General features: G+C 34.9%; 1 long non-coding RNA gene across 5 annotated transcripts in view; it reads right to left on the minus strand.

Moving 5' to 3' along the window:
* The window catches only part of LOC119231862 (uncharacterized), a 310,536-nt gene that overhangs the window by 205,172 nt on the left and 92,313 nt on the right, over positions 1 to 13,051 (minus strand). For all 5 annotated transcript variants that reach the window (XR_008549417.1, XR_008549420.1, XR_008549418.1 and 2 more), the window contains exon 2: positions 12,889 to 13,026. This is a non-coding gene — a long non-coding RNA (uncharacterized LOC119231862). The remainder of the gene's footprint in view (positions 1 to 12,888; positions 13,027 to 13,051) is intronic.

Genomic DNA, 13,051 nt, shown 5'->3' on the forward strand with positions numbered 1-13,051 from the left:
GGAAATGCAAATGGCCAACAGGCATATGAAAAAACATCACTTGTAATCAGGGAAATGCAAATCAAAACTACCATGAGATACCATCTTACACCAGTGAGAATGGCACATATTAAAAAAAACTAGCAACAACAAATGTTGGCGAGGGTGTGGAGAAAAAGGAACTCTTCTGCACTGCTGGTGGGAGTGTAAACTGGTCCAAATGCCCAAAAATAGATGACTGGATCAAGAAGATGTGGTACATATACACCATGGAATATTACTCAGCATTCAAAAAAGATAAACACATGCAATTTGCAGCAACATGGATGGCGCTGGAAGGGATCACGCTCAGTGAAATAAGCCAGAAAGAAAAAGAAAAATACCGGATGGTCTCACTCATAGCAGGAATCTAGAAAACTTAAATAAGGGACCAGGAAAATGAATAACTATAAGAAAGTGAAAATCAAAATCAACAAAAAACTATGAACCAGAGACACTTTTTGGGAGGTGGGGGGTGGGAGGGGAGGGATTGGAGTCAAAATGGGGGGTTTGCAATTGTATGGGGAATATAAAAATAAAATCTATTATTTAAAAAAAAAACTCAACAGGTGTTTTTGTTTAAGTGCATGTTTAAAAGAAATTGAAATGCTGATTCTAAAGTTTATATGAAATTGAAACAAATATAGAATAGTTAAAATCATCTTAAAAAGATAGAACCAAGTCAGAGAAGTGACAAGATCTAATATCAAGATTTTCTATAAAGAGTTACTATCAAGACTATATGTGGCAAGAAAATAATCCAGTCAAAAAATGGGCAGAAGAGCTAAAAAGAAACTTCTCTGAAGAGGAAATGCAAATGGCCAACAGGCATATGAAAAAATGTTCAACATCACTTGTAATCAGGGAAAGGCAAATCAAAACTACCATGAGATACCATCTTACACCAGTGAGAATGGCACATATTAAAAAATCTAGCAACAACAAATGTTGGCGAGGGTGTGGAGAAAAAGGAACTCTTCTGCACTGTTGGTGGGAATGCAAACTGGTCCAACCACTATGGAGAGCTGTGTGGAGATTTCTGGATCTACTAAACATAGAGCTTCCATATGATCCAGCAATTCCACTCCTAGGTATTTACCCAAAGGACACAGAAACATCAATTCCAAAGAACACCTGCACCCCTATGTTTATAGCAGCACTGTTTACAATAGCTAAGCTTTGGAAACAGCCCAAATGCCCAAAAATAGATGACTGGATCAAGAAGATGTGGTACATATACACCATGGAATATTACTCAGCATTCAAAAAAGATAAACACATGCAATTTGCAGCAACATGGATGGCGCTGGAAGGGATCACGCTCAGCGAAATAAGCCAAAAAGAAAAAGAAAAATACTGGATGGTCTCACTCATAGCAGGAATCTAGAAAACTTAAATAAGGGATCAGGAAAATGAATAACTATAAGAAAGTGAAAATCAAAATCAACAAAAAACTATGAACCAGAGACACTTTTGGGGGGGTGGGGGCCGGGAGGGGAGGGATTGGGGTCAGAATGGGGCATGTGCAGTTGTATGGGGGAATATAAAAATAAAATTTATTATTTAAAAAAAAAAGAAAGAAAGAAACTCAGTTGGCAATCTGACCCACTTTGCCACACTGAAGTCTCTTTCCAAAAACAGAAATCATGGTTTGAAATGTAATTGTGAACCTGAGAACTAAATTCCAAAAAACTCTGATTTCAGACTTGATGAAAATGTACAAAGATTATTGCTTTTACTGTCTAACTGAATATTGATAGTGTGAAGTTGTAACAAAGAAAAATTACTAAATTGCAAGTAAGCAAAATTATAAAAAAGAAATGCAGTGATGTTCAAAAGACTGAATTTTTACAAATATCTTAAGAGTGGTCAGTTAGATATAAAAAACGTTGTGTAAAGATTGTATCCATATTTGGAAGTACCTATGTTTATGATCAGCTGTTTCCACTATGAATAAAAGTAAACATCTCTCCTATTTAAAGTAAAAAAAAAAAAAAAGACTATATGTGGCAGTGGCACAAGGAAAAACTGGAGATCAATGAAGCAGAAAAGAAAATCTATAAAGAGACTCATGCATGTTTGGTCAGATCATTCTCAACAAAGATGTCAAGGCAAAGCACTGAGGAAAAGAAAATCTTTTCAATGAGTATGGCAAAACAACTAGATATCTATAATGAAAAAATTCAACTTCAAATGTTACCAAGTAAAAAAATAATTAATGTGAAGCAGACAATATGCCTAAATGTGAAAGGCAAAATAATAAACCTTCTAGAATAAAATATAGATAATATTTTCATAACTTCAGAAAAAAATGAACATAGTACTCAAAAGCACTAATCATATGGTATTAATAAATTGGACTTTATCAAAATAGAAATTTCTGCTTATCAAAAGACATTAAATGAAAGTTTAAGCTAAACTACAAGGAAATATTTATAATATATATCTGGAAAAGAATTTATACCCAAAATATATTTGTTTTTAAAAACTTATAATCAGTAATAAAATTAATAAGTTAAATGGGACTTAAAGATATATAAGTAGTTAATGAGCACATGAAAAGGTATTCAGCAGCATAAGTCATCAGGGAAAATATAAATTAAAACCACAATGGAATACCACACCACACCCACTAAAATTAATTTTTTTTTTTTTTTAATAAATTTTATTGTTATATTCCCCATACAATTGCAGCCCCCCCATTCTGACCCCAATCCCTCCCCTCCCACCCCCGCCCCCTAAAAGTGTCTCTGGTTCATAGTTTTTTGTTGATTTTGATTTTCACTTTCTTATAGTTATTCATTTTCCTGGTCCCTTATTTAAGTTTTCTAGATTCCTGCTATGAGTGAGACCATCCGGTATTTTTCTTTTTCTTTTTGGCTTATTTCGCTGAGCATGATCCCTTCCAGCGCCATCCATGTTGCTGCAAATTGCATGTGTTTATCTTTTTTGAATGCTGAGTAATATTCCATGGTATATATGTACCACATCTTCTTGATCCAGTCATCTACTTTTGGGCATTTGGGTTGTTTCCAAAGCTTAGCTATTGTAAACAGTGCTGCTATAAACATAGGGGTGCAGGTGTTCTTTGGAATTGATGTTTCTGTGTCCTTTGGGTAAATACCTAGGAGTGGAATTGCTGGATCATATGGAAGCTCTATGTTTAGTAGGTCCAGAAATCTCCATACAGCTTTCCACAGTGGTTGGACCAGTTTGCACTCCCACCAACAGTGCAGAAGAGTTCCTTTTTCTCCACACCCTCGCCAACATTTGTTGTTGCTAGTTTTTTTAATATGTGCCATTCTCCCTGGTGTAAGATGGTATCTCATGGTAGTTTTGATTTGCATTTCCCTGATGACAAGTGATGTTGAACATTTTTTCATATGCCTGTTGGCCATTTGCATTTCCTCTTCAGAGAAGTTTCTTTTAAGCTCTTCTGCCCATTTTTTGACTGGATTATTTTCTTTGTTGTTGTTGAGTCTCATCAGCTCTTTGCAGATTTTTGTGATCAGTCCTTTATCATTAGTGTTGGGTGCAAAAATGTTCTCCCAGTTGGTGGGGTTTCTCTTTGTTTTTGTTATTGTCTCTTTTGCTGTGCAAAAGCTCTTTATAAAATTAATTTTTTTAAGTAAATAGCAGATGTTGGTGATGATGTGGAGTAGCTGAAACTCTCCCTGGTGCTGCAATGTAACAATTGCTTTTGAAAACTTTGTCCATTTTTCATAAAGTTAAATCTAAAAATGTGTATATATGCTGTAAAAATACATCAGTTATACTTAATATCTGCTTACTTTACTGATTGGATAATATACCTCAATATAAAAAAATTAAATTTGGTGAAATCTTTATAACTGGAAAGGCCTAGGTTTTAAAATTTTAGAAATTTGTTCTGAGCATTCTGAAGTCTGAAATTACACACTTACTTTCCTAGTTACCACAGGTACTAGTTAGGAGATTGTACTTTTTTAATGTTTCTCAAATGATTGATTTTTTTTATTATTTAAATGCAATCATCAAATTCTAGCTTAGTATATTGTGGTCAAGAATTTTTTGTATAATTTCCACTATTGATATTTATAAAGATTTTTTTTCTTTTGGAACTAATGGATAATGAATTTCCATTAAAGTCTTACGGACAATGTTTTCAACAGCATCCCAAAATACCCCAAAACACATAGAGAATAGAGAGATATAAAAGAATATAAATAGAAAAGATTCCAGTTTTAGTATTTCTTAACATAATCTGTCAGTGATTAATTTTTCTTTACAATTTAAACAAATTTTCAACATATTTTAAAGAAATATTAGTTGGTCTGCTTAAATGCATTTTCATTTATTGATAGAATTATACCCTTTACTAAAATAATACTATTTTTCCTACCAAACTGTTTCCCAATTTTGAATCACATTGCTTTAGATAAATTTACACAGCACTAAGGTAAAGTTCATAGAAATTTTTTAGTCTGAGAATTTAAATCCTTTAATAAGTAGTTTATTTCAATTACTAACAACTATAACTGATATATCTGATTTTTATTCTTTCATCTTGCTTTCTGTTTTCATTTTTCCTTACTGTTTTTATGGGTTTCTGTAGATGGACCTTTTTAAAATTCTAATAATTGCTCTAGCTTTTCAAAAGCCTCTATCTATTCTCTAATTGTCAGAATCAAGTACAAAACAGTACCTTTTACTTGCTCTATCTGTTCACTACTCTCACAAATACCGTCATAGGATGTCTATCAGTTTATCATTTCCTTTATTAACTGGAGTTCTATATCCAGATTACTATTGAAATAATTTATACATTACAAAACTCTTTTGAAAATCATTTTGACATCAGCTTTCAGTTCTACAAGCAGGTTTACATAATTATTTTTGAGAAGTAGCTTTCAGACTTCATTCCTTAAAGTCCTCGGGTTCTGAAACATTACCTCACAGGTTGTCTTGGGTCATTATCTTGGTTGTTTATACCTTCGTTATCCAAATAATTGCTGGTTTTATATTTTAGGTTTTCAAGAAAGTTTTCCTCTGGGTAAAGAATTTTATAACTGGGTCTCCCCAGTGGTGCAAGGGGTTAAGCACAGCACTGTGAAACTGTCCACAGCCTCTGCAGCATGAGTTCAACCCCCAGCCGGCCAGGGAGCTACCCACATGGTGCAGCAGACCTCTCGTGACTTGCCCACTGCTCCCCTCAGCAGTGTATTTCAGTCAGTCTGCCTGTTCTGTCTCTGGTGAGTCCTCTCACCCACTCTGTCTCTGGTGAGTCCTCTCACCTCCTGCAACTCTGGCCTGTACCCCAGTTCTTGTATGCATAAATAAATAAATCTTTTTTTAAAAAAAAAAGAATTTTATAACTAAAAAAGCTTGCTAAGTACTAATTTGAAGATATCCTTTTTAAAATTTGTTTCAGAACCTAAGGACAATCCTTTTCTAGTCTATGTTCTCCATTCTCGGGCTTTCCCTCTAAGTACTTGTTCCCAGGGAGGGTACTATTTCTGAGTCCTTGCTTATCTGAGATGCCTTTTTGTCACTTCACAGGTTAAAAATGTCTAGGCTGGGTATAAAAGTAGTAAGTGACAAAGTTGGGTCCTTAAAACTCCATATATGGTACTCCATTTTCTTTGAAATTTATGCTTTCAGAGGAAAAGTCAGAGAACTAGTCAGGTTTTTGGTTTTGGGTTTTTTTTTTTTTTTCTTTTTAGGTAGTCTTTTTCTTCTGCTTAGATGCTTATAAGAAAATTTTCTTACCCTTATTAAATAAATTTGTTACCAGGACACATCATTATGTGTGCCTTTGTGTACTTATTTGTTTGGAACACAATGATTTTTTCAATATAGATATTAGTTCTGCTCATAAATTGTTCCTCTTATAATTTTAATAAGCATAACTCATATGCTTCCCCGCCCCCCATAAGTCAAATATCTTTTTCAGGAATATCAATTATCCCCATATAGAAGTACACTCTATCTTTTAACATCCATGTATTTTATATTCCATGAAGGAAGCAAAACAGTTTCCTAAAATCCTTTAACTGCTGGACCCTCCAATAAATCATTTTTGAGGTCTTCTGGTTCTTCTACTCTTTCTTCCCCTGCAATAAAGTCATCCTCACAGATTTCATGTGGTTTTCTCTTCTTTATTAGTCTTTGAAAAAATTGAAATCTATTCATTTTTAGGATTATCAAAGACAGGAAAGTTGAACTTCCCTGGGCTGCTGTCTAGTGAATGCGCATGCCTCAGGTCCAGACCAGGCTCCAGCGTGACTCCCTCCAGGTACTTCTACTGAGGATCTATCCTGCCCCCCAGCCTGTCTGATTTCTGGTCCTGTGAACCTGCAATGTACAGAAAAGTCTATAATCCCCAATGGGTGCTATTACCAAGGTTTTGGTGGTGGTAGTGGGGGTGACTTGGGTTTTCAGTCTTGCTTTGCTTTGTTTGTTTCCTTGTTTCTGACCCAGTCTAAACCTAAAAAGGTTTGCTTCAAGAAATTTTCCTCTGAAAATGCAATATACTTCTGACTCAACCAAAAATGACCTTATTTCCTGAGAATCCAAATTGTCTTCTGAGAACTCTAATTCTCTGGATATAGAATGATGTGACAACTTCACAAATCAACTTCACAAATCCACCCACATGGGAACAAGCCCACTTGCCCAGTTTTCCTGCTGATGGGCAGACAGTGCAGAGGATTCAGAGCCTTCCCTCCTCATTTCAAAAGATTTCTGTGTTGTGTAATAAAGTTGACGTGGTGTGCCATAAAAAGGCTTGGGTAGGTTTTTCTCAATCTTGCTTTATAGTCAGTATAGATTCTATACCAATTTTGAGTTATGCTGTCTGTTGTTTTTATGTTTAAATTATTATGCTTTTCTTTGACTTTATAGGCATTTTAATAGGAAAGTTAGAAAAGACTTCACCCCGAGCTTCTAGCCAAGCTTCATTTTTAGCTGGAACTCCTATAGCTTCTTAATGAATAATTAAAACATGTCTGAGAAGGATATTCAACACCTAAATCAATGGTAGAGATAGTCACTAAAGATGTGGAACCTGGGTATCTCAATGTGTAAAGACAGAATACAGTATTTTTCAGGAATGAAATAAAATTCCTAACAACAGTCTAATATTCCTTTTAGAAATCATCACAAAGAATGGTATTCCCAAAATAAAAGCCTTGTGCTGAGAGCTCAAAGTGCTCTCCACCCAAGCAGAATTAAGAGTGCCAGTCTGCAGATTTGGGATTAATGTTACCAGATCGAGTCCTAGCTACAATGCAGGCAACAATGTTTTGTAAAAAAAGAGAACACCATGTGGCGGCCTTGCTAATCTTCTGGATGGGACTCAGTTGGATGTTGGCAACATGACATGCCTTGGACTAAAAGGAGCTCTTAACATGACATTGCAGTTTGTAGGCCTATTTAGAATTAATAAGATATATATGGTCAAATATAGTGTGGAATGAGGAAAACTATAAGGAAATTGATACTAAGTACTTCAGCCAAATGAAATTTTTAAAACTTTGGGTAGTTCAAACAAAAAGTCAAGAGGAAATTGGAGACCACAGCTAATAGGAGATGTCTATTTGAGTGGGATGTGAGGCAAATGATTCTAGATGAGGGTCCACTTAAGGTTGAATCTTGTCATCATTTTAAAAAAGAATTTAGGTTAAGTTCTCTAGTTAAAGAATTTAAATAAAGAAATGAGTAGATGACTCATTCTGGAAATTTAAACTGCTTCCACCAAGAATAAAATGTTCCCCCATGAGAAATATGAGCTTTCCTTGTCTTGTGCCCTAAATAAAGGAGGCCCGATCACCTTTTGGAGGTCAATGTTAATATCAACCAACCTCCCAAGAGTGGAACGGCTTCAAGTTATTCCATCAGCCAAAGGAGCAGAATTTAACAAGATAGAACTTGTCTTTACTACACTAAAGGGAACTAAAATCAGCCTACTTAAACCTAAATTTCTTGAGAGAAAAAAGTGCCATAAATCAAGTTGGGAAGAGGGATACAGAAAAGGAATGAACTGAGCAACTGAGACTGGGGTGGGATCAGGAGGGTGACAACCCATTTTTAATAGCAGAACCTCAGGGCTCTGGCAATACATAACAGGGAAACATCTTGTTTGAACCAGTCGTTCTGTACTTTCAATAGGAGAGGCCCTGCTAATCCTTGGATAAAATTGTTTTAGAGCTGAAAGAGAATTTAGAGATTATCTAATCCAGCCCCCTCACTAAAGGACACTTAGGCCCTGAGAGATTAAAGGACTTGCGGGGCTCATACAGTACATTAGTTGCAAAAGTAGAATTATAACCCAAAACCTCCTGGTGCTTATTGATATGTTCTTTCTACTACAACACCAATCTCCTCATGGCTCTTGTTGTGGAAATGCTAAAGGACGCAGTGTGATACAGTAGAAAGCAAACTATATAACACCTAAATTCTGAGTTCTAATCCTCTCTCTCTCCCAGTTTAAATGGTAGGATCCTAGAATTCAAGACTTCAGTTAGTTCAACTTTCAGTCCTAGTGAGAAATCCTTCTGTAACATCCATGAGGTGAGTGGCAGGATCTGTGAGTCCCTCTCAGGCATGACTATCATGGGGCAACTCTCCTCAATGATCTAAAATCTGTTTCTCTGAAACTTCTCTTCTGCTCTCTGAGAATGGATGTTCATCTCTTCTACTTGATAGGTCTGTTTAATTTAATTTAATTCTGGAAACATTCACTCAAAGACGATACTTCCTAGATGCTAGAACATTAAACTTGGAATTATAAACTTGACCTTGAGGCATGCATAACCTAGTAGGGAAGATGATCTTTATTCACTGTAGAATATAATAATGCCTACAAGTGCAGGTACATGTGAGCACTGAATTAGACACTGTTCTTATTAAGTATTGTATGTCTCTTTCACCTTGTGATAAAAGACTTGTGTTCAGCCTGATCTCCATTTCCTTCAAGCATGCAGCACAGATTGTGCTAGGTAGATCAGGAGTCAGCAAATTTTTTCTGCAAAAAGTCAGATGGCGAATACTTTAGGTTTTTCAAGTGCCTCTGTCATAAATACTCAGTCCTGCATTACTATGACACCAGCCATAGAGAATAGATGAGGCTCTGTTCTGATAAAACTTTACTTATAAAAAATGGAAGCTGGTTAGATTTGTCCCTAGGCCATAGTTTACCAATCTCTGCACTAGTTGCTTCATTCTCCTCACCACCCACCTGTAGTTTGTCAATGTCCCTTTTAAAACGTGTGGCTTTAAAGCTGGCAGAACTAGTAGGAAGCACTACAGTATTTTTTTACTTCATTATAATATTTTTGTAGTGGAGAAACACTGGAAACAAGATAAATGCCCAATAAAAAGGGAATGGTTAAGTAACATGGTATATTAACTTAATAAATGAATTCATTTAATACATTAAAATATATATTAATTGTAAAATAAATGCTGATGTATTCACAGAGTGCTTTATTATATTATGCACTCATTTAAACCCAGACTTTATAAAGGTAATTTACTAAAACCTTCATTCCAGTAGTATGGTGGACTAAATACTAAAATTAGCTTTTTAATAATTAAAATACTAAAACTAAATGGCAAAAATAGCATATATCTTCTCAAATTAATTTATGGCATAGGAAAATAAGAACTCCCCAGTCTGAAAACTAAATGAAGGCAAAAACTCTGGGAAAAAAGAGAGAGCACTGAAGTTGGATTTCACCATTGCTAACCAGCTTACTTTGAATTTAAGTTTTCATAACCTCTTAAGAACCACTGAAGGCGGGAAATTTAAAAAGCAATTCTTTCCATAAAGTCGAGATCTCAAATGGCTATACCCCAGGCTAAGTATGAAGCAAAAATAAACTGACTTCCCTCTTCAAATAATTTATTAAGAAATTTTCTTGTGTGGAAACTTCATTATAAGTAGAGGAAGCAAAGTTTAGATGTCTTCTGAGCACTACTCATTACCACCTATACTTATGTGATTTTGTATGTTTTATATATTATTTGATAGATTTAAAAAAATGTTTTAATTCTCAAACTGAGGTTTGTTTGTTTGTTTTTTAAGATTTATTTATCTGTTTATACAAGAACCGGGGTACAGGCCAGATGCACAGGAGGGTGAGAGGATTCACCAGAGACAGAGCAGGGAACAGAACAGGCAGACTGATGAAATACACTGCTGAGGGGAGCAGTGGGAGAGACAGGAGAGGTCTGCTGCACCATGTGGGTAGCTCCCTGGTCGGCCGGGAATCGAACCGGCCCTGCAGAGGCTGTGGACAGCTTCACAGCATGGCATTCAACCACCTGTGCCACCAAAGGAGGCCCAAACTGAGGTTTGTTTTATAAGATATCAAATCTTCATATAAAGTTTAAAAATTAAGAAAGTATGATATTTTCAAAATGACAAACTAATTAACCAAAGGAACAAATTACATAGCCCAGAAATTGACCAAAACATATATGGAAACTTAGTTTATGACAGGACTTACATTGTAAATCAGTGGAGGAAAAGTGAATTTTTAATAAATTGCTCTGGGATCGTTGGTTATTCTTACTTAAAAGAAAAAAGAAAGAAGGAAAATATTTAGCTCACATCATGTACCAAGTCAATTCCAGGGGGATTAAAAGCCTAACTGTGGAAGGCAGAACTCCAACATTTTCAGAAAACAATGTAGGAGAATATCCATAATACTTTGAAAGGGAATCTTACTTAACAAAAAGCACAAAAGGCATAAATCTTGAAGGAAAAATTGATAATTGACTACATTAAAATGATTATCTGTTTATCACTAAACTATTACTAAATGAAGATAGTAAAAAAACAGAATGGAATAAGATGTTTGAACCCATAAAACTGAAAGAATAACATCTAGATTATATAAAGAACTTCTACAAATCAGGGCTCAAGGGGTTAAATCTCAGCACTATGAAGCTATCTGTAGCCACAGCAGCTCAAGTTCGATGCCCGGCCAGGGAGCTAACCCACATGGCTCAGTAGATCTCTCCTGTCTTGTCTGTTGCTCCCCTCAGCAGTGTATTTCAGTAGATCCACCTGTTCTGCTCGCCACTCTGTCTCTGGTGAATCCTCTCACCCTCCACCTCTGGTCTGCACCCCAGTTCTTGTATGCATAAATAAGTAAACTAAATCTTTTTAAAAAAAGAAAAACTTCTACAAATCAATAAGGAAAAGAAAACTCATGAGAAATCTAAGTAAAAGACCTGAATAAGCATTTCATTATAAAATAAACTATAGGAAATGATGTTCTGCCTCATTAATTGGAATAATAATAATATATAATATATATAATAAATAATAATATATAAACCAAATAAGAAAGCATTTCACACCCAGCAGCATAACAAAAATTACACTATCTGATAATATCAAGCATTGATAAAGGTGTAAAACAGCTCAAATTCTTATACATCTCTGGTTGGAGCATAATTTGGTCCAATCACTTTGAAAAAAAAAGTTAGAATTACCTATACATTTGAAGAGATATACATTCTATGACCCGGCAGAGTCACTTCTGGATACCCATCTCAAAGAAACTCTTGAACAATTATAATAGAAATTGTGTGTGTTACAATGTTCTTTACATTATCATTTATAAAGGGGAAAAATTGGAATGATCCCAAAGGTTCACCGTAGACAGTAAGTTATGATAGTTCACATAATGGAATACTTTACAGTCATGCAAATGAAGACAGTATAGCACATAATGACAGGATAAAAACAGAGGTATTTAATATTGGTTGAAAAAAAGCCCAAATTGTGCACAATGAACTATGGTGGTGGACTATGGGTGTCTTGGTGGTGAGTGTGATGTGGTAACAACATCTAAGGGGGTGTAAACCAATGCTATCTCAGGTTCTGTTTCATTTACAACCAAAAATGGCCTTGCTATTCTGCATTTAAGCATCATAGATAATCCAAGGTCATCAGAAACACTCATATTATCTCAATCATATTAAAAAATTATCTAGATTTTTCTCAGAGATATAAAAAAAGGAAACTTGAGAAGCATTAACAGTTACTGTTGTAACTGTCCAAATATCCAGTATGCAAAAGAATAGAAAGTGAAGTACAAATTAGAGATGGTATTGAAATGACATTAAGTCACAACTAAAGTGTTCATACCATCAAACTTAGAAGAAAAAAATCAATACCGCTATATTGAAGTTAAGAATAAATTAGAGGCATGTAAAAGTCTGGAATAACAATATGCTATAAAAATTACTGATATAAAAATATGCCATTTAACAAATTTGATACTACAGAGGCATAAAATTCCACATAGAGTCTGGAAGCAACCATATGAACATAAGGAGGTAGCTGGGGTAATGCCAACATGGTTAATTCAGAAAGAAACTCAAATTTATAACTGGTTAGGTTTAATTTCTGTTTTGAAGATAAATTACATGCCAGAAATCTATATGCTGCAGAAAATTTTCTACTGATATTTAAAGGCAAAAACTGGACAATAAAATGAATATATTTTCAGTAAATACCTCTCCTCTTTTCTCTCCCAAATCTCATGAACACTTCAATTCACATATGATAGCTTATACTCACACACGTATTCATAAGCACATCTCCTAGATTTTTAGTAATAAATAATTCCAGATTATCAAGTATAGGACAGTATATCAGTACAAAAACTTGTTATTGTTTAAAACGTAGTTGTATCATTTTGGTGTTCAAATATTTTTGAAGAAATTGATTTAGTAAAAGTTGGAAAAGAGGCCCAACTTGATTGACACTTTGGAGTTTGCGTTTCCACCATCTGATCATAGCCAAAATGCAAATGTGATTAAGTTCTGAAAGACAGGAATCTGCAAAGTGTCTGCAGGGCATTAGAATCTTACCTCTAGACTCCATCCAGTAAAGGTATTAAGGTTGACCTCCTAGGAATCATTTAGATCAGGGAAAGGAAAAATAATCTTCATTCCATGTTCAGTCCATTGGTGGAGTTGTCATTGGAAGGTAAGTTTCTGAGTTTATGCCTGGAATAAATAGGGAGAAAAAAAA

This window comes from Talpa occidentalis, unplaced genomic scaffold (genome assembly GCF_014898055.3).
Source record: "Talpa occidentalis isolate TD23 unplaced genomic scaffold, MPIMG_talOcc4v2.1 talOcc4.7, whole genome shotgun sequence".
Taxonomy (NCBI): Eukaryota; Metazoa; Chordata; class Mammalia; order Eulipotyphla; family Talpidae; genus Talpa; species Talpa occidentalis.